Raw genomic sequence first — 27,053 nt, forward strand, 5'->3', positions numbered from 1 at the left:
TCATTTTTGTTGGACCATTCAGTTAACATTCAAGTCCTTTATTCATCTTTCCATCCCCTCCTGATTAAAATCTTACAATTTTTGGTTTCAAATGAGACTACTCATTTGAGTGAGCATGCTACTTAAATGTCAGGTTCATGACCCCTTCTGGTTACAGCAATTCTATCAAAACTCCAGCACATCTTCCAGTTGTGGTACAGTGCAAGATCTCATACGCAGCTTTTACCCCAGACCATTCTCACTCCTTACATGACCCTACGAGAGTTTCTTGAAGCCATTTCTAGGTCAAAATAATGGCTGCCTACAAGATTACAAAATCCTAAGTAGTCACATTTCTTTTAAGTGGGAAGAATTCTCAGGGAGAAGAAAAATTCAGCTCTTATACACCAATAATATTGAAAACCAAGACTATCTATACTATGCAATTATTGAAGCAGAAATCTTTGCACACACAGCACCTGTTACTATTTGTATATGTAAATTATAAATAAGGGCTCCACAAAGTGTAGACTCCAAAAGAGGCCCATGTGTGAGATGAGGGCCTATAGGGGAAGTCATATGAGGAATGGCTGAGGTCACTTGGTCTGCTTAGCCTGGAGGAGACTGACAGAAGACCTCATCACAGTCTACAACTTCTTTGCAAAAAGAAAAGGAAAGACTCATCTCTATCTGGTGACTTGTTCTGACAGGAGCCAAGGGAACATCATGAAGCTGAGTCACAGGAGGTTTAAGTTGGATATTAGGAAAAAGTTTTTCACCCAGAGAGTGGTTGGGCACTGGAGCAGACTCCCCAAGGAAGTATTTTCTGCATCAAATCTATCAGAATTTAAGAAAGATTTGTACAACACACTCAGGAACATGATGCAGTTCTTGGTATTGTCCTGTGTAGCGTCAGGTGTTGGACTCGATGATCCTTGTAGGTCCCTAACAACTCAGGACATTAATCTATGATTCCAAGCACAATTGTTATATGCTCTGTCTACTGGTATGAGTTGGTCTTGAGAACACCCATGAAGAACCACAGATGTTCTGAAAGTGAAATAGCTTCTCTGAGCTTAACAGCTTTTCATCTTTCTCTGTGGTTCTTGAAAGAAAATTTCTCACATATCAGATTTCTTCCTTTCAAGCTGGCCCTATACGTGGGCTCTTACAACTACCATTTTTCTTTGTACAGACAAAAGGGAGACAACCTATTTTGTCTTCATCCAATTACTTTTTTCCCCGTGAAGCATTAATACTGTAGAAAGATCTTCCAGCACCTTGTAAGTCCACATATACTAAAATATCAATCCTACACTGGAGAAAAAAAAAGAGGCATTTTTTTCAGAATTATTTCTCAGTGATTTCTGTAGTTCTTTGCTAGGGTTGTTTGGCCATCCATGTGTAACACAGCAAGAGATTGAATTCCACAACTATAATGAGCCACAGAAAAAGAACAGAAGACATCAAAGACAATTGTAATATTATATCCTATTATGAATGATAGGAAGGAATTTCTTTCATATAGTTTCCAGATCACCCTAGAAAATGGAACTATACATCCCCGGAAATGAAGAGAGAAAAAGAAATCCTCAAAATATCATCACGATTTAGAAAATGGACAGAACAAAAAAAAAAAAAGACAGCTGTACTAACATACTAACTTGATAGACATATTAACTTGAACAGATGAGATTAAATTTCATTCTGATTCTAAATATGGAGAATAACTTAAACCTAAATTTACACCAACAAAACCTAAGGATACACCAACAAAAGAGGAGAATTTAACTCCAGTGTAACTTGCTACCATATTACCTTCCCTTGAGTTTTATTTCTGGTAATTTAAAAACTGAATTTTTCAACTGCAGCAGAGAAAGGAGGAAAAAAAAAAAACCAAAACCACCTTCTTGACTTCAATAAATGACCAGGAAAGCTTTGAAGTTTAAAATTAACACAAATAAAAGTGCAAATTAGAGGCTGCCAAGACTACTTTCAACATCCTTTAGATAAAACAGAACATCAGATATCAATATGTCCCTACTTATGGCAGAAATTTTGGACATATTTACATAACCCTTATTTCAAACCTCACCTTAAAACAATTTAGTTTCTCTGACTCTACTTAGAAATCATTTTAGAACCACACTTCATGACTTATTGCAGACCTTCAGTTCATGATTGGTTAATAACAACTTATATGGTTTTAATATTGTCTTTTAACATATTTCTTCTCCCTCTCTGATATGTTTAGAGAAAACCATCTCTCAGCTTCAGCTGGACTGCACTACACAGTCATGTTCTCTAAACTGCCGTACTGCTCTCCCTACTCTGAACATACTTGAAATCACATTATTTCTTCTTAATATAAATATCTGATATGTCACACTACATATTTCCTATTAAAAAAATGACACCAGTATTCCTCTAAGGCAGCACTCCCTGTGAATGCCTTCTAGAACCTGCTTTGCCATTTCCCTGCTACTTAACAGTTTCAGCAGATAGTCATTCTCTGACCAATATGTTCAGATTCCCTCCTTCTCCCACCACCTCCAACTGGTAAATCCTCAGATTTTACCTAAATTCCTAGTAGAGATGTGCTGATGCCAGACTTTATTATTAGATTTCAATCTAGAACAATTATTGAGAACAAGATCTCTCCCTGGTTTTCACTGTTGAATGATACCATCAATCTGTGCCTAATTACAGCTCTCACACTTTTGAGTGCAGCCTTGTATAAGAAATAATTTATCATATTAAAAACATATGCAGTCATATTTTTACCTGTACTTCTGAATCAGAAAAAATGTCCAGCTTTTATGTTTATTGCCATTATTTATCTGTCCTTTACTAACAAATCAGTATTATTTTTTACTGGAACTACTTGTACATCCATATTTATGTATTTGCCTATACTTACTTATATGTATTTTGAAATGCCCAGCACATCAACACATATAGACCTTAAAATCTGAAGGTGGAACACAGTATCTGTTTAACACCTTCCTATAAAACCTTTTATAAGTGTCTCCAAATGATATTTTGAAATTGAAATTACTGGAGAGGAAAGAATGCTTTCTAGCATTAAAATGTGTTAGAAATTTGAACAATGAAAAAATACATAAAGTTTTTTTAAAACAGTATAAAATATTGTTTTCACCTTACTCTGTCTGTAATCAATGTCTTTTTTGTTCATTTAAGTACCTGGGGAATTATTAGGAAGTCATCAAAATGTTCTGTATCATTCACCACATATCAGATCAGCCTCAAGCTAGAACACTCGATAAACATTTTCATAACATTTCCAATAGAAATTAATGCACACAGTATATCTACAGAAAATGCTGAAATAAAAATAAAATGCCAAAGGCAGCAGTTCCTTTCTAAAGTGCTATTGGAATTAATGACCTTTCTTCTATGAAAAAAATCCTTTCAAAAGTAATCAACTCTACAGACTATTTAACAGAAATACATTTGGAATGACTGGGAACTAATCAATCAGTCTGAGTGCACAGAAAAATGACATGCTACATGAATTTGACACAGATGACATCTCTTTGTGAGCAAAAACATTCAGTGGGCTTAGTCCAGCTGATGAGATTGGGGGACTGGTTGCTTTTCTATCTGTCGCACATGTCCAGAGCAGGACTATATTCCTGTGACATTTACTGAAGAGCCACTGTAAGTTCTTTATTCAGAAGTACACAGGCATGAAAACTAAATTTCCACTGTTATATGTATGATCTGAAAAATCTGTGGTTATTTTGTAGCAGCTTTCCTGTGCATTTCACATCCTCTCCTAACAAATCAGTCTCATAATAGATAATTTATTATTACTCTCAAGAGTCTTACCAAATAGGGTATGATGTTTGAATCAAAGTGGGGTGCTGAACATGTGCCAAGGAAGGCAGCAAAAGAACTACTTCATCATTTCAGCACTTCAGCCTTCTATTATGATTGCATTGGCACCTTTCCTAATGTATAAGTGAATTTAATCTGCAGCAGTGCTATATGGAAGGTGTGTTGTATGAACCTTGAATTTTAATATAAAACATTTTGGATAATTTTCCACACACTATATGAAAATTAGTGAAGTTCACACACTTGGCAGCCTCTAAATCTGAAAATGTCACAGATCTGCATGAAGAGTTGAGCAATTCTGAAAATTAATGACTGTCACATATGGTCATAAGATATTCCTAGTGAGTTAGTGACTTCAGGTTAGTGACTTCAGCTATGGAAGATACTTAACTCTTCAGCAAACCTGCACTTTTTCTTTTCAAAGTTACCTAACACCCAGTGCTCAAGAGAATGACACATGGCACAGCTACAAATGCAAGATTATTCCACCTTCCCTTACTTAATCCACTGTTTTTCAACAAAATGACTAATGGAACATTAAGCCTTGAGGCCACTGGCTTAACTCTCACTTTCCTCTGTAGGACACAGTTTCAGCTTTGCCCTCTCTTCTTATGTAGACTAGAAGAGCCTGTGAGGGTAAGGAAAAAATTAGCACTTCAAAAATGTTAATTGATAATACTTGGTTGTAACCACTCTCATTTTACCATCTCCATTGTTTTCTTTCCATCCCTCTGCTCCCATCACATTCTTCCTTATATCCTCTGCTAGACTGTCTCACTCCTGTGTATCATAATCATAGTTATCATCTATGTTACAAGGCACATGATAGCCCTATTAATAGAAAATATTTAATAATACTTTAGATAACACTTAGAATGCATAGAGGTTCAAACTTTCTATCCTAGCACCCTATCTCACATCATCCTAAATTTAATAAGAATTATTAACAGGTAATTTGGTGCCATAGCAAATAAATAGAAAACCAGATAAAACTAAGTCTTCTGCAAATAAATGGTTTCACTTCACCCCAGATCAAGAACTTCGCCACTGTTTCAGTCTCCAGCTGCCCTGTCACCACAGCCCCTCTGCCCACACCACATGACCAGTTTTGCAAAACAGTTCATCTCCACAGTTTGCAGTGGACTGCAGCACTGAGGAGCCCTCCTTGGCTGGAGGCTCAGTGGGTATCTCAGATTGCAGTTAGATCTCCAAAAACAGAAGGTTAGAGGAGTAACTTATCAGTCTTAGTTCCCAAGGCAAGGCTTTCACTAGCAACTCTCCAAAGCAGCAGAGGTACACCCCTCCTGTAATTCTTTTCATCCTAGCAAAATTCAATCCTGAGATGACTCAATTTACATAGAAGATGCAAGGCATGATGCTTGAGCTGCCTTATGACCTGTTAAGATCCAGCCTGATGGGAGAGTCGTACCATTTCACAAGCACATCTTTAAAAATTTCATCAGCAGAGGAAGAAAAAAAATTAAAAATTGATTGAAAGATTTTTGTTGTTTGGGTTGGTTTTTTTTTTTTTTTTTTTTTAGCCTGCATGGAACAACCAGCATCTTAACAAAAGAAGCCAGGACTGAAATATGTGTCTATGTCTGTACATAAAAAAAGCAAATCATAGGTTATCAGCTTGGATATGCCACGCTTCATCTGATCATTGCTAGATGTGAGCAATGAAAACAGAGTTAATGTTCCATAGAGAAAGCAGAAGTGACAGTAATGCCCAGGAATGGACTTTTACACAAAGAGCTCACTGGAAAAGCTCAAATGTCAAGTGTAACAGAAGTTTGCATTACTTCAGGTTTTTGACTTATGGCCCATGCTTCCTTTTTTCCTATCTATACAAACATAAGCAGTAACACAACTCAAAATCTGGTTAAGCATAGCACTTAAATTTTAATTGTTATCTGCAGAGTGAATAATCAGGACTCCCAATGTGTGTGAAAACTCCTCGAAGAAAATAACTCTTATTCTCTCGCCTTCATGGGGATGGACAGATCACAGCACAGGCAAAATTCAATTGGACCTGATAATGTTAATGCTCCTTGCCTGAACTAGAAAGGGGGTAAATTCCAAAGTAGTCTTCTAGCCTTTGCCTACTACCTACTGGAAAAGAATTTGTATTTAAAGCTTCAGCAGATCTCCACAGAAAAGCTTGTACTCAGTTTCCCCAAACATTTCATAGGTATTATCCAGCCTGTCCCATCTCTCCTAATGCACTATCTCTTTATGAAATGCATTAATTAAAACACTAGGATCTGTACATGGTTGATCATAACACAGAAAATATATCTGAAAGAAAGCAAGTTTTAATAATTAAACTAGAATGAGAAAAAGGAAAAGAAAACACAAAAAAAAATCACAAAAAAACCAACACAAAAAAACAAAACCAGGACTCTCCATAAGCTGAATTATATCTGCTTGCACACACAGCTCTGTAACTGTGGCTAAGGTGGTGGGCTCACAGGCTTTAAAATACAGCAGAATTTAATCGTTCTTTTATAAATGCTTATGACCTATTAGAAATCACGGGCCTGATTTTCAGACATACTGAGCCTGTCTCTCCCATTTACTTTACCCTGAGATGTGTGTGCTCAGTCAATGCTCCTAGAAATCAAAATCCAGTAACTTTACATTATATTGACCGGCCAGATTCTCTGCCTTCAAATAAAGTACACTGATTTATATTGGCTGAGGCTGTTTCTCATGCTGTTTTTCTGGATACTGCAGCCTCTCTGTTTACAGTAAAATAGAAATAAGTTAAATAAAAAATACAGAGATAAGATAGATAAATGAGATAAATTAAACAATAGATTAAAATAGACATATTAGACTATCACAGGACTGCTCTCTCCCACAGACTCCTCTCCATCCTCTCCCGAAGCTCATGCTGCTGTCTTCTTCATTTGCCTTTGGCAAACTGCCACTGCCAGCTCCTTCTTACTCCCTGCTTTCCAAATGCAGTCAGCCTGACTGGACACAAGCTGACTGCAGGACATTCAAAGCCTTTGCACTGAAATTCCAGTTCCTTGATCTAGACACACATATGCAGACTGGCAGTAAACAGAATCAGCTAAATCAGCTATACTGTATCACAAAATTTATTACTTGACTTCATGATACTGAAATACCAGATTTTCAAAGGTCACTGTTCATGTAAATCTTCATAATATTCAGCCAATTTACGTGAGAAGAATGTTTCTATGGTTTGCATATACACACTAACTTTTCCTTTTGGAGTTACACACCCAATTGGTACTTAGTAGTTTTACCTTTTGGCCTATGAAAATTTGCCTCAGAATGATATAGCATGATGTGGAAACAATTAAGATTGTCCACTCAATATCTACCAGAGGTTTTCCAGCATCTGATATTAAGCTGACATAATTGCAAGAGACTATTAAGGACTTGCAATTTTGCTGTGACATACTTGGACCTCAGACTGAGAGTTTAGGAAATTCCCCACAGTATCACAGGGGAAATTATGCTGTAAACATGACCTCTTGCAAAAACTCATTTCTCTATTTTCATGCACTTTATAGCTCAAAAAGGAAAAAAAAAAGGCATTTAATTCTGGGAAGATAAACTGTCTGTTGTGTAAGTAGGAATCCTTAATCCTAGTTGTAAGGTATTGTATTGAAGTGAGATAGATGCAGACACAAACTCCTGAAAAGCTATGCCAGGAAAAGCTGTTTCTCCTGCAATTCAGGATATGAGTGTGCTTGTGCACTGGTGTGAGATTTGTTTTGATTGGTCAGACATTGACTTATTCCACTAGATTGGTTCTGTAGGGGCCCAGAGGAGTTGTGTGTGGCAGTGACACATGGAGCTCCTCTGTAAAAAGAATGCTTTTCAATTGCATATCTATGTTTCAATGAAGGAGGGAGGCAAGATGCAGTGTTTTCTATTTTCCCCTACTTAACATTACTTGTCAAAAAAGTCTTGCTTTGTCAAGTCTATAAATTCTTTCCCCCTTAACTGCAAAGAAAGAAGATACAGAATTAGAAGAATTTGATGGCCAACAAACCAAGTCTGAATTCTCTATCTTTTCTCTGTTAGACTCATTTCTCACATCCATGAAGAGGGAGCATCCTCAACTTTCAGAGAGCTACCAGCCTCAACTTGCTGACACATTCATGTTGCCCAGCCCGTCCAGAAATGGCCGCTGATTGTTACAGATTTTAGTTACCAGTCACCACACTTCCCACTTGAGCTGCTAAAATGACCTTCAAACAGTATTAGTACCCAGCAGCTGGAGATCTGAATCGTTTTGATTTTTTGCTGTGCAGATCTTATGCCTGTCATCATCCACCACCAATGTATCTACCTCATTTATTTAACACCTAGCTTCTATGTCCAATTTCTCTTCATTTTCTCATTTAAAAGGACTTCACTCCCCTACAGTGAATGTTTATAAACATAAGGATTTAAATTGGCTGAATTAACTGAGCTAATTTCTGTGTGGTACCACCTATCTAATTTACCTCACACAGTTGTAAAATGAAACTCTGTTTCATTTTAACTATGAAAATAAAAACAGAGCAAAAAATCCACAAACATTAAAACATAATGTTGGTTCAATTCCTTCAGTGTTATATAAACAGACAGGGTTTTTACTTATAGGCTATGTGAAATTATTAAACTACTTACTATGGATTTAAAAATTTTACTTCCATGTTAAAGACTTTAGGCCCAAATTCATCTCAAAAAATTACTTGACCCCTTTTTAGGTCTGCAGAGCTAGCCATTTGAACAACTTGAATCTCCAGACTTGAGAAGATATCTCTTCTCAGCATGGATATACTTGTAGCCATGTGAGTTTTAGCAGTTGGTCTTTAGTGCTGTTTCAGTTGATGATTCACATATTCTGTAGGTAGAAATAAGTATAGCTAATGAGATCACAGAAACATTCTGACAGCTTTGATGTGAATACAATCCCTATATTAAGAGCAGTGTGTGGAGGAGTAAAGGGTGGGATGTTCTCACTTGTAATTTGAAATAAATTTGGTGGATCTCAGCACAGTGCATAGCAGACTGATGTTCAGAAAAATCACCAGTCAAACTAAAATGGGCACCATTCTTAGCAGCAGCAGCAAAAAGTAATGATTAAATGGGCACACTAAGATCAAAACAGACTTGCCATCCATTTGCTGAAAGGAAAGTGTCTTCGGAAATTTGATGTCAATCCCATCTGTACAATGAAACCATGGTCAAGCCAATATCCTTATTGACAAATAATTTTAATTTCTAAAATATAAGTTTTCAAATGGCCTAAATCTGCCCTGCTCTACTGACTTTAGGAAAGCTATACTATTTTACAGAACGTTTTCAAAAAATATTAGTAGTTACCCACCACTTGAACATTTTATTTCTTCTTGTATGGCTATGCTAATTTAATGGTGTTTTTGTCTCAGAGGAAAACCCCTAAGAAGCTGTTATGGTCCTCCACCCATGAACTACTCTGCTAATGTCAGTTATCTGAGGTACACTGTATACATCTTGCAGCTCAGACACGGGAAGATTTTGGTGCTGGTCATACCAGGATCAGAAATTTTGTGACCCTTTTTTTAGAATAAAATTAAAAAATACCTTTTATGTAACCACTGTCATCCACCACAAAATAAGTGAGCAGCACAGTGGCTGTATGAAAACTCCTTCTCATATCTGAATGGAAAGGAGACTAAAGTTAGAACAGAGCATTACAGTTTTACTCTCCACACTCTTCACAAAACCCAGTAACAGCATGAAAATTTTAAATGCAAACATTTCATAAATGATTAAGTATTAAAGAAAAATTCCTTTGGAGGAAGAAACCTCCTAAGCTCTTTCTGGAACGACAGGAATGGGAATAGATCTGAAGAAACCTTGGGCAAATGAAACAGACACACTGATCAGCCCCAGATGAGATGGATGCTACTACCCTCATCTCCCTCTTCCTTGCATTTGGATCCACTTTGATAGCATGACATCTAAAAGCCATTACCACAGTCCACACCATGACAAAACTTGCAGTTTTGTTATCTTCCTCTCATGCTTTGTCTTTTCCTCAGAACACTCTGATTCCCCATTATTCTAAATATAGGGACCTTTCAACTGCCAGTGAATTGCATAAAAATCCAGCGACACTGGACTAAACTCACCCTTGATAGCAGACCTAACCTGCATTTGTGATTGAAAAGAAGAACAAAAAAAAAAAGGCAAAGCCTGCAGCTTTAGGGAAGTGTAATAAACCTAAATCTTACTTTGTAACATCATTTAGAAAGCACAGGTTGTTTATTAAGTTAAGGTTCCATAAAGACAATCCTTAATTTACGTCTATTAAATTTTTACACATCTAACAAAAAAGAGCATGAAAATGCAAAAGATGAACAAAAGCATTCATTTCTTCCCCATGATCCCACCTGCTTGTTAATCTGAAAGGAATTCTAATGTTAAAAATCTGCACACAGCCTCCCAGTAATTAGACTCAGTTTCAAAGTCAGTCTTTATTTCCTTGTATCACCAGAGGCTAAAGAATTGAAGGTAGCCTAATCCAATGAGAGGGGAATTCCTCAGAGCACTAAAAAGATAATAATTACAGAATACTGGCTTGAACTAGGTCCGCACACTGTCTGCATACACCTCATGCATCTGCTGTGAAGGACAGATGACAGAGTGAGGAGTTGTATGCCTGCCATATTATCAAATGTGAGTGAATACAGTGCTGCATTTCACAAAACCACTGTGAAATTGCTTTCCTTCACTCTTCTCTCCACTCTGCTATTTTAGTTTTTTCTTGTTTTGTTATATAAGGTATGCACCTTGCTAGATCTATAGCTCTGTATAATTGCAGGAATAATCTCCTGAGTGATTTTCCCAGTCTTACTGGCAGTAACCCAGAAAAAGTACTACAGCACACATTATGGTTTAAAATTCCTTACTTATTTTTACAGAGGTTTTACAAAACCAAATTTTTATGGCCCAAATCTGTAAATCTACAAGAATCTGAGAATTTCCTATTAATGAAATTGCTAAAGAAACATAGATTTATCTAATGCCATCAATTATTGTTAACAAGGAATCCTAACCGTACTGAGCAAGCTCTCATTTGTCAAGAAATAAGAGGAACCAGACTAATAATAATACTAAGATATAACAGAGCACTGTATTTTGATACTAACACAAAATGCAAGACTATATTCTGAAGATTTCCCAAATAATCTAGTACAGATTATTTAGACATAAGAAGCCTAGTGGATTAAAACCTTACATTTGGAAACAGGACAAATAGATTAGTGGACACTAAAATATTTCTAAAAAGTTAGAGTTCAGTATTTTTCCAGGCATATACAGTTTGCAGAAATCAAATTAGTAATTTGTTATTTTTAAAATTAAATTTGTTGCTGTTATCCATATGTCTAAAAAAACCCTCAACCCTGTAACTTTCATACATGAGTCCCATAGTGCAAAAATTCATCATAAAGCCTGATGTATGGGTGGATAGTTAAACTGTAGTTTAATGAATTCAAGTCAGTTAAAGTTAAATGATATAGACAGAGTCTTGAAATGAAGGTATTCACCAGTTTATCATAAGTCATCAAATTTCCCAAATCAATGCAGTTTATATAAAAATTAGAAACACAAAAATCTCTATCAGCAGTGAATTATGAGCAATGATACTAATTCTGGTGGCAGCCATGGTAAGAAGTAGTTCCCGTAGTGCAGGTGTAGATACAAGCTGCATCATGCTAACTTTTATAAATACAGATGAACTGGAAAGTAAATGCTGAGCAACAAGAGCACAGCAACACAGCAGGCAGAGTACAGGAAGCTGCCAATCTACAGAACAATGGATCTCTGTATACCGGCAGTTTGCACATCAAAGAAAACCATTCCATGTGCCATGAAAAGAAAAGCTGTAAAGAGACCTTGTGAACAAGTCAGCTATAAAGACATTTGTGACAAATTTATTGAAAACATAAAGATTGGTCTGGGAGGAAAGCCTGCATGGGACAAAAAAAAAAAAAAAAAAACAAACCAGGAGGCAACTTCACCATTAAAAAACCTTGTATTTTAAAATTCAGTCTATTATATTTGGTAAGGTAGGGGCAAATTTTTTCCAAGCACAAACAAGCAGATGTTTGACAGAGAGACACAATAAAAGTAACTGAATTCCAAATAAAGGTTAGTATAGCTAAAAGTTAGTATAGCTAATTAAATAATTTTCCAGAATTAATATTATATGCAGTCTTTAATTTTTTTTTCTATAAATCTCAGTATATCACAAACGTTTTCATATTTCTCTATATAGTTGCATGGGTTACACATAAATCAATATATATTTCTGAAGTCAATTACAACAGAGAAATAAGTGGGTTAGTAAGTGTTAGATTGCAAAGACATAATTGAAAACCTGAAATCCTCCATGTACAAAATAGTTAATAGTCATCCTATTATTCTTTCTTCTGCTTTAGTTTCTTCTGTTTACGTGCCTTAACACTTATCCAGTTGCATCAATAACATGACAATTTCTATTCCCTAAAAGTCAAGTATATGCCAGTTGCACTTCGAGCTAACTTGTTGACAAAAATAACTTTTGCCATATCAATGTCCATCATTCAGAAGCTTGAATGATCACCACTACCATTAAAAAAATGTAAAAATAATTATTTTTCATAATTCTCTATATAACATGAATAGCATAATCTAGAAGGAAAAAAAAAAGTGAGCTTCCAGTTACTTCAATCAATCACTTATTAATACAAAACTTCCCTAAATATATGTTAATTTGAAATATGCTTTTATATATATTTATATATATGAAATATTCAGAAATTTGTTTTATTTATCCATAATACTATCCATATATAAAAATACAGGAACTGATTCCGTGAAATTCTTACTGCCTTTGCTTCTACTGACTTTGGATTTTTGGGAAATACAACACAGCTGGGAATCAGGTCAATGGCTCCAATGCATAACTTCCTAAAACTAATACATGCCCCTAGAAGAAACAGGCATTGGCTCAGGGTAGGAAGAAGTGTTTTCCCTACTTCACTCACAAGCCCTTATACTCCCAAATCCAAATTGAATAGGTTTTTTTACAGTTAAAGAAATACATGAGCCTACTGAGATTTTATTGACCCAGTAGGCTCTAAAAAAATCCCTGATGCTTTCTTGGCACTTGCTATCACTTGTGACCTTTATTTTCTAAGAAGGATTATCATTACTACCTTGCATTCTACAGTTCCCTACAGGATATCACCAGCCATATGTCAGCCTTGCTCAGGGGGTTCTTATATACAACTCAAACAATTTTACATCTATTTCTAGTGTTCACTGAAAATTATACCCATTTCTTTCTGTATTAATTCCTTCAGTTTCAATTGAATGCGGACTTCAAACAGGCAGTTAAAGACACAATAATTTAAATAAAAACATAGAGACCTGCTGGTATCAGTAATTTGAGAGCACTTAATTTTCATTAAATCACACACATGAAGCCAGATTTGTGAATCAAGACAGTAGAAGATAATATTTTAAAGACCTTTCTAGCCTTGCAACTATAATCATTTGATCATATATCATTTTGTGTGATGCTCCCATGATAATACACTTTACCATGAAGCTTTGATCTTCCTTTATATCCTCCACTTTGTTCATTAATTCACCTTCACAGTCTATAATACTGTCTCATAAGCTATGACAGAGACTCATATTCTTTATATTTATTTCAGTAATCTTCACTCCCATGATGTGGGAAATTTTCACTGCTGAGTCTCTAAGTTTTGGTATCCCATGATTTTGCAACATTGGAAATATGAAGGGTTGTGGGTCAAATAAAATAGAAAGAAGAAATAAAAGAGATGTATATATGAAAGAGAAAGAAGTTATGCATTCAAGTGGTTTGGATCTCAAATTGTAAGACATCTATGTGCAGACCAATAAGAGAAAGAAAATCATAAGATTATTTTGCTACTCAATTTTGCTACATTCCAAGATGGTGCCTGCTATCATATCTAGGTTAAAACACAAGGCTATATTTTCACTGGTTTTGTTTGTTTTTTTGAACTGTGGTGAGGGAGTTGTGAATTAAAGAAATGAGGTATTACGAAGAACTGTAAAAGTTCTAAACCTAGTACATTGAGTAGCTTCAGCAGTACTTATCATTTTCCTAAACAGTGCTATTTATTTCCTGGCAAATGGAAACTTGAGAGGAGTCTTCCATAATAACAGTGTCACGTCCTACCACAGGGAATTTAGACTGTAGGAGATTCTAAGTACAATGTTTGACAAGCAACATAATGACATAGTTTCACCTGAAAACTACCTGGGATGGCAACAGGAAGAGTGAAGAGGAATGGTCACTTGAGTCCACGTTATTGTCACAACATGAGCAGTGTAGTGCACAGTATAGTCCAGGCAATGCAGTTCACACCTTCAATCAGAAGTAGAGCTGGCCACAAACATCATATGCCTTAGGTAACACACAATACCTACAGATTTATCCAGAATATTTTAGACACTGTTGGAAACGCAAAATATGAATCTCGTGTATTTCAACTGGAATTCTGCTCCAAGTTTCACATGTGAAAATGTCCTTTTGGGCTACATTAAAAATACAATATAAAGAAAATAATATGGATGTAAAATACTAATGCTTATATTTCCATTGCTCTAATTATTTTCTTCCCAAATAATTAATTTTAATATTTACAGGACAGCCTATAATCTGACATATGTTTACATATTGAGAGGCATTTCTGTTGTTTTTTAAATACAACTATTATAGCTCAATTTTTAATTTAAAATGATATGAAGTTAAAAATTCAAATACCCTGGAACATTTCAGAATTCCCTGTTTTCACATTTCATTATAATTCAAATACAGCCCAAGTTTTCTAGAGATTTTTAAACCATATTGAGGGACATGGATTCAGTGGCAAATGATGTCTCTGAAAAAGAAGAAAACCCATGGGAAAAGTTTTAACCACAAATATGGGATGTTTTGAGGACCAGGATAAAGTTTTACTGTTCTCAAATGTTATTAAGTGAAAGTTCAAGAGAACATAATCCCACAATCACATCAGTGAAATGTGCCAGCAGAAGCAGTGAGTCAGCCCCCGAGCAGAAAGCAGATTCACCTTTCTGCAGATGACGAGTAAGAAGCCGGTGTCATCATCTAGTGGCTGCGAGAATTTATACTATCTTCTAAAATACCTTCACCTGCTGATGGCAGGTCAGTTCCTTGAGGACTAACTGAGAACTTTCAGTCAGTTCTTCACATTCTGGAATAACAACTGGAATACATTCCTCTTGAATGTCACATAAGGTGACACAAAAGTGTTTCAAATATTTTAAAATATATTTGCTTTAGCTTTTTGCATTTGACATTTGGACTTCTGTACTCTGCTATTTTTGCCCTCCCCCTTTGGTCACACAGTAATTAGTTTCTTGCTTCTAAGTATGAGACGCTAAAGAGTAGCAGTAACCACTTATACTGAAGTTTTTAACATTTCTCACCTAAGAATAGAAGCTGTTACTAAAATAGCTGTTGCTTTGAAATTTAGTCAGTTAGAAAATCTTATGCAGGAAGGACTATTTTCCAAGAAGTTAAGGATATATGAATTTATGATTGCAAGGCTACCGTTTCCAATTTTTCAAGCATCAGTCTTTAAGCATAGTACATTCATGGTCAATCTGATCCTTTGGAGCACATTAAAGCCTAAATATTGAAAACATTTTTCATACTTCATATCAGAGGATTTTGAGGACTGTACGATCTGGATAACAAAGTCACAAAGCTGCAAAGTACTGACCCATTATTTTCAATTGCTGTTTTATACATGAAGCCTGCAGAACCTTCAAGCATTGTGTCTGATTTTCTGACAGTGCATTGGTTCTCATTCTTTTCCTGGGGAAAAGCTCCAAGGAAATTTTGCAGATGCAGATGACAAACTGTGAGAGGACAAAGGTTCAGCGGATCCAATTCATTACCCAAACAGTATGAAATTTTGAAAATAAATGCTATTTATACATCATCCTTTGATGGTTTATAATGGCCATTACTTGGAACGTTTGCCTTATCTTCCCTCAAAAAAGGTTAGTTGTCTAAGACTTTGAGATGAATTCTGGAATTTGACCCATAATAACACAATTACGAAGGCACTTCTATTTATCTCCTAAGTGATGGAAGGTATAGCTCCAGCTAAGGGTTTTCTGAGACATATTTAAAAAGATTTGTTCTGTTGTAAATAAATTGTAGATGGGCCAAGTCATTCAGAAAGCAGATTAGTTTTACATAAGCCCATTGCTGTTCAAAAGACAGGAAAATTTTCAAGTTTATCACCTTGCAATTCCTCAAGTTACACCAGCTGAAGAAGATAAAGTTGCTTTCTGCTGTTAACACTTTTATAAAGGAATTGTTGCTAAAGTACATATAATCTATCTGCTTTTTTGTGCATTAAAATCTGTCATAAATTCCAATTTCTGCTTCCATCACAATAAAATATGTTTAAACACAGAGTATTTAAAGCCAAGCCACCCATTAAAAAAAATTGCCATATCATAATAAGTGTATTTAGTGCACTGTATTTTAAATGGTATAGGCTTGTACAATTTATGTTCAATATTAGATAGTAAGTTTTGTTGATCCTGGAGAACCTGCACACCTACCACATGAGATGGAAAGGGAAAATAAATAGATTACTGCTGTAATAAATCCCTGCATTATCATGGCAAGCTGCAGTGGGTTGACCCTGGCTGGATGCCAGCTGTCCCTGAAGCCTGCCTATCACTCCCCTCCTCAGCTGAACAGGTGGATCTGCTCCACTGCAGGCTGCAGGGAAATCTTTGCTCTGGTGCCTGGAGCACCTCCTCCTTGTCATTCTTCACTGACCTCGGTGTCTGCTGAGCTCTTTCCTTCATATATTCTCTCTTGTCACTGCTGCTGCCTGTTGTGCAGGTGGATTTTTTAATCCCTTTTCTAAACTGTTATCACAGAGGTGCTACCACCATGGCTGAGGGCTCAGTGGTGGGTCCATCCTGGAGCCCAATGGCATCAGCTCCATCAGACACAGTAGGAGGTTCTGGCAGCTTCCCACAGAAACCACCCCTGTAACGCTCCAGATACCCAAGCCTCACCATGCAACCCCAATACAAGAGCTAATTTTATTCAGAATTTAAGAGTATGGGTAATTAGATAATACAAACACCATATATGCCATTTGTGCTTCCTCCACATTATAAAAACCTATACATTTCAAGTAGAGATTTGTAGAATGTTAATTTTAATCCACAGACAACAGTTCTCTTCTACAGTGTAAAAAAGCAATCCCAGAATGTATTTTAAAAAATATTTCTGTAAATATAAGCCTGAAAGTGATACTATCTGTACCCAAACAAATTATTTGAGTAATTTAATATAGTGACCAAGAAACAAAACATCGAAACAGGAAAACCAAAACCAACCAACCAACCAAAAATACCCACCAAACAACAAATTCTGAAGCTCTAAGACATACAAAAATAAATGAGCAGAATTCCACCCTGCAGGTGGTGTACAGATTTGAGATAGGAATTCTCATAGACAAGTGGCCATAATAGAACAAATACCTACAGTAACACATTAGTTTTAACTCTTTTTTTCCTACAGGGAAGAGAACAAAGGACTAAATATCAATTCAGACAAGTCTACTTCCATAATGCTTTCACGTTTATTTTGAAATTTAAATTTCTACCTTTTTTTCTGCCTTTAAATAAATACCAACAAATGAAAATTAATTCTAATTTAGCTTGTCACCCTCATTACAAGTTCTCCAATTGTATTGCACCAACACACCAAAAACTTTCTTAAAACACCTCTCAGCAGTCTCCAAAACATGACAGTCATCACTGCCCTGTAATTTCTAGTAGTATTATTAGAAAAAAATTATAACATTCTACCATAAGGCATACTAAAAACTGCCCTTCAGTAAAATGGTTTTCTATACATATATATTTTCTATTTGAAAATACTAAAAAGAAAACAAATTATTCTTTAGAAGAAAACCATATTCTTTTTTGATTTATAGAGATTATCATTCTTTGAGGGGAAAGAAAGATAATTGAAAAAATCCTGATATTCTTTTAATATCATTATTTCTAATTTTTTGAGGATTGACTTTTTTAACTTGAAAGCTTTTTTTAAGATCTGGATGGTTATGGAACTCAAAACACAAAATAATTCTTACTTAATAGAATACTTGCATGTAGGATAAAGTCTCAAAAGTTCTTTTAAAAGGAAAAAAGAAAAATCAAAACTGATTATTACCCTAGAAAAGGTTTCAAAATCTATTTATCTATATGAAAAAGGAAAATGTAAAATTCCCATTCCATAGCTGGTAGCCATCAGAATTCCCTTTTCACAATCATGACTGCACAAAAAAGGCGACAAAACAAAAAATCAGGTTGAAAAATGTTCTGTACTCTAAATTTCTCTCATGATTTGGTATTCCTCTGTACAAATACAAAACACAGGACTGTGCTCCCGTCAGCACACACTAATGTTCTAATAAAAAGTTCCATGCTTATTGTACCCCAAATCCCTTGGAATGCACGCAGACTTCTCTGAATGTTAATGATTAACGCTTAGCTCTACTTTATACATTAAGCACAAACAAACGACTACACGACTGACAGAGATGAGTCACAATAAATTCATTCCCTATAATTTGCGTCTGCTATCAGCGGAGAACCTAGAGTTTCAAACTTAAAAGTCATTTTGAGATCTGTCGTAAACACTAATAACCAATCACCCATTCATACACTTTTTTTCTTACAAAACCTTGTGTGAATGTATGAAAAGTTATAAATGAACAGGCAAAAACAAAGTTTGGAAAGAAAGTAATAGCAGGCCTTAATAGACACACATTATTAATGAATGAAAGAATGGAAGGAAAGTAATTTTCAGTTTACCTGTCCTCAGTAATACATGGCACTGTTAATTGTCCTTCATGTCAAAGTGATGTGCATTTATTTTCCCAACAGTTGTCTTAGGATATGTCCGTATTAACAATCTCCATTGCACATTCCTTTTTTTTCTGGCAACCTGTGCATGTTGAGGGGGGAAAAAAAGCATTTCATGTTGTGGTGTGTCTCATACTGACAGAGCATGAGATTATCGTGTGCTTTAGAATGAACATAAAAATCTTGTTAACAATTATGAAATAAAAACACTTATAAAGAGCAAACAGTTGAAATTTCTTAGGCAGACCACCTTAAACGTGCAATCTATAAACAAAGAAAATTAAAGAGAATTCATCTGGTTTTGACTTGGAGTTATATTCTGTTCTGCTTCTCTTAATCAACAATAATTTTAATAATAATGAGGAACCTGTTCTTGAGACACCACAAAGTGGGTAGTCTATGCTGCGGGCATTATCTCATTTACCAGACAAATATTTGCCAATTCACACCAGAACTCAAAGACAAAGAAAAATCATTATCCTTTTCTGAACTGCATACATTGAAATGCAGCTAGTTATTTTATTGTGGGTTGGGTTTTCCAATGTTTATAGCATTTTATAGCACTTGGCAGGAGCTCTACATTCAAGGCCAAATATGCAGTGCTAGGGAGCACCTGGGAACTTGGAAATTCTTTGTGCACAAACTCTCTCTGACAGTAGAGTTACTTCCTGACAGGAATTAAATGTCGGGTATCATCACCATGACATACATAAATCTTCCCTACTAGCTGCAGATCTGAACAGTATTTTTTTTTTAATCCCCTAGGACAAGCTTTTCATCATACTGATTCCACGGCAGTTTTATATATGTGTGACAGTCATTAATGGTCACTTATATATTTTGTTAATCTGGAGCTACTTTATAGTAGCTATTGGAACTACTACTTTATAGTAGTAGTTACTCGGCTGAGGAAAACAAAATTTTAAGGCAGATGTGTACTATGTTAATTTTGCACAATGTAGCTATTCAAATACCTGGAAATGTAATTTCTCCTTTGAAGCAAAAAACCATCTGATAGTAAACAGGGTGGTTTCTAATTAATCAACAGATCATATTTGACAAGTTCATGACAAACATCAAATACTTCCACAGAAAATATGAAATCACTTGAATACCAGAGGGCTCATTTCATCTGTGTTCAGAGGCAATGTGTGAGGGAAAACTCAGAGACAAAAATACAGTAACATTCCTTAATTTGAGATATTGCAATATTTGCAGTTTCTCCTATGTATCATATCAGCTACATAGATAATACTTCTGAATTACTAAAATGGATGTATCTAGGATGCATTGAGGATTTCAAATAAATGTTTTGGACACTTCTATTTTATTTTCTCCTAAGAGTCATTTTTCTATCCCAAAGACACATTTTCACTTGCATTTATTAGCTTATTGTGATCCAGTGGGTTTATTAATTAACTGTAAATTGTCTCTGCTGGCTGCTTTCTATGTATATAAGATAGATTAATTTTAGTACCTAGAAAAGCAAAATCATCATTTAGAACTTAACTGGAAGGGGTCTAGTAGTTTCTTATCATCAGAAAGAATTTCTATTTAGACATAGATGTTAAAAATACTTCCTTTTTCATATTTATTAAATATAAATATAGAAAAATAATCACTGAATCCTATACAAAAAATATAATAATACAACATACAGGAAATAGAACATAAAGGTAAAAAAAAGTCATTCTTTAAAGCAGGAAAAAAAATGCTTTATATATACACCTACACCACTGATATATAATTCATCTTCCATAATAAATGAGAATAATCAGGTGACAAAAATAGACAAGAGAGAAAAACCCATCAGACACATTCACAGTCAGATTATACTGCAGCTTAATTTACTATTATATAAGGGAAAACTAAAAAAAGCACAGCTGTTCTGAAACTTAATCAGCAGGATCATTTGAAAACTTCATCATAGAAAGGCATTTTTCTCCTGTGCTGCATGAAGATCAAAATTTGGCCTAATTGTACCATTAAAATTATGAGAACCACTCTGTCAAAAAACAGAAGGTATATATCATCTTACAAATTATTATTACAAATTCCTAGATTTTTAAATTAACTTCAAATATTTTGCCTGCCATTAGTAGCTTATCCTTGCCAAGGATGACATGAACTACCTTTGGCAACAGTAGATGAAGGGATCAGATGACATTTCAGTCTGCAAACTAGATTACATACTTTTCTTATTTGTGGCAGTGAAGATTACTCTATAATTACAGATGTTACAACCACCTCATAGTAGACTGCTAAGGTAATTCTTCACTAAAAAATTTTCTTAATCTGTTTTGTGTTTTTTAATATATCACAGAAGCAATTAGCACTGAATATTAATCCAACTTTACCAGCAGTTAGCTGAGGTGTTTCAACAAGCACAGAGAGCTCACACTCACGTATGCCCTGTGTATGCTGGTAACTACCATCAGCCACTTCCTCTTCTGCACTCAGAGTTCAGGGAAAGGGATGTTGGAACAGGAACTGGCGACTGAGCGACTCTGCAGAGGTTTTCTTTCTAATTCACCCAAATGTTTCAAATGGCTCACCAAGGGTGGAAATAGGCATTATGCTTAAAAAGGCACTGAGCATAAGGATTTTACCTTTTTGGCCTATGTTTTCCACCTGTAAAATGACAATAGTAATTCATTGTATACTTTATATTTGCATGTGCAAACAATAGACAGAACTATTTATAAAATGTATATAACAATGACAACAACCTCATACAGATGTTTTCATAACAAAAGTAATAACAGCACTAATCAATAATCCTATTGTTAAACAAGTGTTGTAATTGCCACTGAGGAACTGCCTGGAGTTTAAATACAATTACACATTATGATTCATAACTGAACAACTTTCATTCTGTGTTTGGGAATCGCTGAGAATCTTTGAGGTGCTAAGGGACCTGTGAAGACCATCTAATCCCAGGTTTCAAAGGCATGGAATGTTTTGAGGATGTGCTGAAGTAAGCATTTGTTTGTTTCTCATCCTGCCTCTAACATCACACAGTACTATTTCCTGATCATGCTCCTACCATACAATGGCCACTGAAGAAAAGACTGACCTTTTATCTACTAGTAGCACAGTGTTTTGTTGTTCAAACATTCTACTATAGTTCAGCAACCTGTTCAGCAGCCTCAAAACTTTAAAAATATTTTTGACCCTTTAACTTCAAATTCTGATTTGGTTTTGTTTTCTTGTAGTTTGTCAGTGTACATATCACAACATTCCATTTTCTCCTTTAAAAATATTCTTTCTCAGTCTGATGTGATTTTTCTGTTTCCACAGCAAAGATTACATGCTCATGAAAGGACAAATTCTCTCATCTCTTATCATATTGTATTTAAATAAAGCCTTACTTTCACCATTCTTCTTGTCCCTCACAGAACCAGCAAGGTCAAATTATTTCACATTGCAAATGTGAAAATTTGAAAAATTCATGTTGTTACTGTTCCCTCATGAGTGATGGCTAAAACTGAATTATTTGGATTCTCCTTCCCATTGCATAATGCTATGAAAAAAAACCAAAAAACAAGCATTCTGCAGGCTCATCTAGATATCCAGAATTTCCTAAAGGATGTAAATTTTCAGTACCTCATTCAGGGCTACTTTCTTGTTTCATGATGATTCAGTGCTGAAAAGAATCTGACTCCCAAATAGATTAAGTCAACAAACCACATTGTAGAAGTCTTGGTTAGATTTATACTTGGGATTTTATGGAAGTGACACAATTGTTCCTACTAAGACAAGAGATCATACAATTTTTTGGCATGGTCTGAATGTGACATAAAATGTGCACATCTATTTCTCTTACTTATCACCTAGAGAAAATAAACTGAAATGTGTTTGATACTCTAATTCTAAGAAAGACTTCTGGGACACTCAGTGAAATAAGTTGATTCAGAACTCAACCATAATGATTTAAAAAAAGATTACTGTTTTCTTTCTTGAACGACATTCATCTATCACACAGAAAAATTCCTTGCATGCATGAACTACCATAGAGCTGTTGGAGATATAGTTTCCACCCATGTAAAATGAATTAATTAAAGACATGTTGATAAATCATTTCTTTACCACTGTATAGGGATAAGCCACACTTTAGGCACTTTTTATAAAGATATTTTCTTATTCTGTCATTGCTTTAAACTGCCTGATTTATTTTCACAGGGTATTTCTCCATTCCCAATGATAATTTCGTTTCCCTCCTCTATAAAAACTTCTCTATTTCTCCATTCCTAACAAACAAAAAGTGTGAGCAACAAAAAAGAAAATAATGTTCACTGCCATGAACAACCTTTTTCAACCCATTCCCTAGTGTCTGGCTTTGAATGGAGTCAGTAACACCCATGCAGAATTAATACTACACAAAGCACATGGCAAGCAAATACCCATCTCACACAGGTATGGAAGATTAGATATGCTTCAAAACAGAGTGAAAATAGCTATACTTAATTAAGGGGATATTCAATCACAGCCCAGGATGCATTTGTGTCCAAAAGAAAACAGGAGGAGAGCCTCCCCCTCATCCTTGCAAAGGAAGCTGCACAGTTCAAAAAAACCGTGAAGGAGCACCACAAGCTGATTCAGAGTGCCCTCTCCCAGGCACAAAAGGTTTTCTGAGAGGAAAGTCTTCTCACATCATGTTCAAATATGTCCCTTCAACTCCTAAATGTAACAGGAACAGCTTGAGATGCAAAAGGTTTGAGATAGACTGGGAAATGGGACAGTGCAGTGGAAGTTTTTACTGATTGTAAAGCTTTCAAATGATGTCTTATGTATACAGTTTGCATGAAATTTCAGTGTAAATACAACTGATATTTTAAGCTTCTGTGTAAACATTCCTAACTTTAACACTGCATTATATTGATTTAAGTCATTTTTAGCTGGCTTAAACTAAATCAAGATATGACACATTCTGGAACATGAATGTCTACACTGGGGCTTACACAGAAAGAACTGAAGCTATGAGTCATTATAGGGTTTCAGAACAAATTATAACTGGACTTAAATCATCTTCATGTACTCTGTGAAAGATGCTATTCAGTGAGAAAGTCAATATAGAATTTCCTTCCCACAAAGAGGAGAACAAACTTCTGGACACAGGGAATAACCATATCATAATTACTATTTATGTATGCGATGCTGCAACTATTTTTCACGCCATGACTGGCAAATTTCAATGATTCAATTTATCAAGACAGAACAGTATTTATCTTTAATCAGAAAAGTAAAGGTTGCAAAACAAGAAAATATTTATATTTACATTGCTAAAAAAAAGCTTCATGTTTATTCATCAGTAATTGAAAAATATATATCACAGAATTTATTTGTAAACTTCTAGAATTCACATACATCTAAAAACCTTACTTCATACCTAATTAAGGTCAAAAAAGGACTACCTGAGTCTCATAAATATATGGATATACATAATTGCTATATAAATAACCAACATCTTACAATTAGATTAGCCTGAGTTTATAGATTTGGTATTGTATTTTACAAATACCTTGGAAACAGAATTTGAGCCTCATAAAAGGATGATATTGCAAAAAGTATCTTATTATCCCTTCCTTACAGTGTGCTCAGAATTAAAGACAAGCTGATACACAAACTGCAATTTATGAATGTAAGACAGGTCCTTATCCCTGAGAAAGTCAAAATAAACCATGCCATCATTACTTAAATATGACTGAAATGAAAAATGAAACAAGCAAGCAAGCAAACAGAAAAACACCTGAAAACCTATAACTTAAACTGCTACAGAAATATATATTTCTTATTGTCCTTTACAGGTTTACAGATTTCGTTCTTGATATTTTCTAGTAAAATTAATCCATATGTACTAGAAATAGCATAGCTCAAGCAAATATCAGTCTATATCTCAATTTTCTCAAAAGCCTTTGATCCAAACAGAGATTTGTAACTGGATAAAGCCAATATATCTTATCTCCTTAGAATCCTTTCACAGGCAGCATTATACTGAGAGTTGCCATGGGGTTCTGTTTATGTTCAGTATAATTTGATTTATTTCTTTATATGCAGTTCAGAATGCTATATAAAGTCACTTCTTGCAAATACTGCCTTAGGTCATTTTACCCTCCAGAGATTAATTTCAATTAAAAGACATTTTTCACATCATAAAATAACAGCAAGCACTTTTGGTGAAAGACCCAAATTGTTTTTTTTTTAAATAGTATTTATTTATTTCAGCAATAAGGCATGCCTGTAGGTACATACTAAAGTAAATGGAAGACAAAAGTTTGGCTTTTTTCCAGAGAACTCACTGATTGCAATTCCTTCCATCTCTGCCCAGATCCATCTATGAATAGAACCTCCCCTCTAAGTGTGTGAAAACACATATATGCCTTTCTTTAATAAATTAAAAAGACAAAATTAAAGTTATCAGAACAATAAAAATTTTTAAAAAATCACACAAACCATAGCATCTACTACAATAACTTCATAAGGGAGAGAGGAAAGTTTCTATCACTCCTTGTGCATGATTTTCCCTATGTGTGAATTATTATTTCAACAGCTTCCAAACTATTAATCATAAGTTATGACCTATTATTATGGAACAGATGGAAAGAGGTGTGCTGGTTTTGGCTGGGATAGAGTTATTTCTTTTCACAGTACCCTATAGGGTTGGGTTTGATTTTGTGCTGGAAGGTTTTGACCACACAGACATTTTTGTTACTGCTGAGCAGTGGTTGCATAGAGTCAAGGGCTTTTCTGTTCCTTATCCTACACCACCAGTGAGGAGCTGTACACAAGAAGCTGGGAGAGGACACAGGACAGCTGTCCCCAGCTGATCAAAGGGACATTCTACACTATATGGCATCCTGCTCAGTATATTAGGGTAGAAGGAAGGGGCTGGCTGGGGAACATGATCAGAGTGATGGCATTTGTCTTCTCCAGTAAGCTTTATGCATATAGAACCCCGGGAAGGAGTGAATGAATTCCTCGTCTTCGTTTACTTGCATGAATCATTTTTGCTTATCTATCAAACTGCCTTTATGCCAACGCACAAGCACTGTCGCCGTTGGGATTCTCTGCCCACCCCAGTGCAGCATGCAGGGCGAGAGAGGCTGTGAGCAGCACCGTGGCACTTGGCTGCTGGCTGGGGTTAAACCACATTATGAGGATTACACCTAATTGCCCTTGGAAAAATGAACCTGAGAAAAGATCAGCACACACTGCATCGATCCCTGCAGCAATCAGCAGAAAATGAACACACATTGACCAATGAGTGGAATAATCGCTTTGTTGACAATCTCAGTGAAGTTCAACCTCTGCAACTAAGTGGATAGAGAGATAAAAAGAAAGACATGATAAAAATAATCTATCATCTCTGTTTGCTGCTTTATATGATCATCTCCCATTAGTCACATACATGTCCAGATGGCCACAGATTAAAGATCATATGACACTTCCGATCACAGCGGTTTCTTTGCCCTCCTGTCCACAGATAATATGAAAACATCCCACTCATCAGAAAAGTATTTCTACTTTGTAAAATGTTAAAACACCTTATTGCAATAATTAATATTGCTCACACCTCTTTACCTCTTCATTAAATTCAGGAGAAGACAGGAAATCTACAGTGGACTTGTAGTCCCAATTTATACTTGCAAATATTGTAAGGTCCCATGAATATTATATAACCGCTGATACACCAGTTGCACATGACTTTTCTAAATGCATATATTGCATAAGAAGGAAAACAAGAGAAAAACAAATCACTATCTGAGGTGGATGCAAAGATGCTAATCAAGAAATTACATACCCATTCAGAGACTAGATGGAAAAAGAGACAAAGATTACTTTTTTCCAGCTGAAGTAAACTTGACTTAACCTGAAAGTTAACCTTGGTAGGACATTAGAAATTTTATGAACTGTATTAAAACATAACAATTTTGAAAGATAATAAAAGCAGTCATCTTTTTTTTATTTTTTAAAATCCATAACAAACAATCAATAATGCAGTGACATGATCTTTAAATCACTGCACTATTGAAAAAACAAGTGTGGAGATGTGTTCACAACAGTGGAAAACAAAATAGTCACATGGAGGGATAAAAAACTTAACTATACATTGTTTCTTTGCATAGAGTCCATTAATCAGGCAGAGGTATCAGAGATATTTGCATTGAAGTGGCTGGGCTGTGCAGTCTGGATATCCAGCATTATCATATTATGCCAAGAAA

At 35.3% G+C, this 27,053-nt stretch overlaps 1 protein-coding gene across 1 annotated transcript in view; it reads right to left on the reverse strand.

Moving 5' to 3' along the window:
* LRRC4C (leucine rich repeat containing 4C) overlaps nucleotides 1–18,845 on the reverse strand; it is a 204,158-nt gene extending 185,313 nt beyond the window's left edge. The window contains exon 1 of the mRNA XM_030950587.1: nucleotides 18,781–18,845. The gene's annotated coding sequence lies outside the window, so the exon portion shown is untranslated. The remainder of the gene's footprint in view (nucleotides 1–18,780) is intronic.
* Nucleotides 18,846–27,053: the final 8,208 nt, after the last annotated feature.

The sequence above is a fragment of the Camarhynchus parvulus genome, chromosome 5 (assembly GCF_901933205.1).
Source record: "Camarhynchus parvulus chromosome 5, STF_HiC, whole genome shotgun sequence".
Lineage (NCBI taxonomy): Eukaryota > Metazoa > Chordata > Aves > Passeriformes > Thraupidae > Camarhynchus > Camarhynchus parvulus.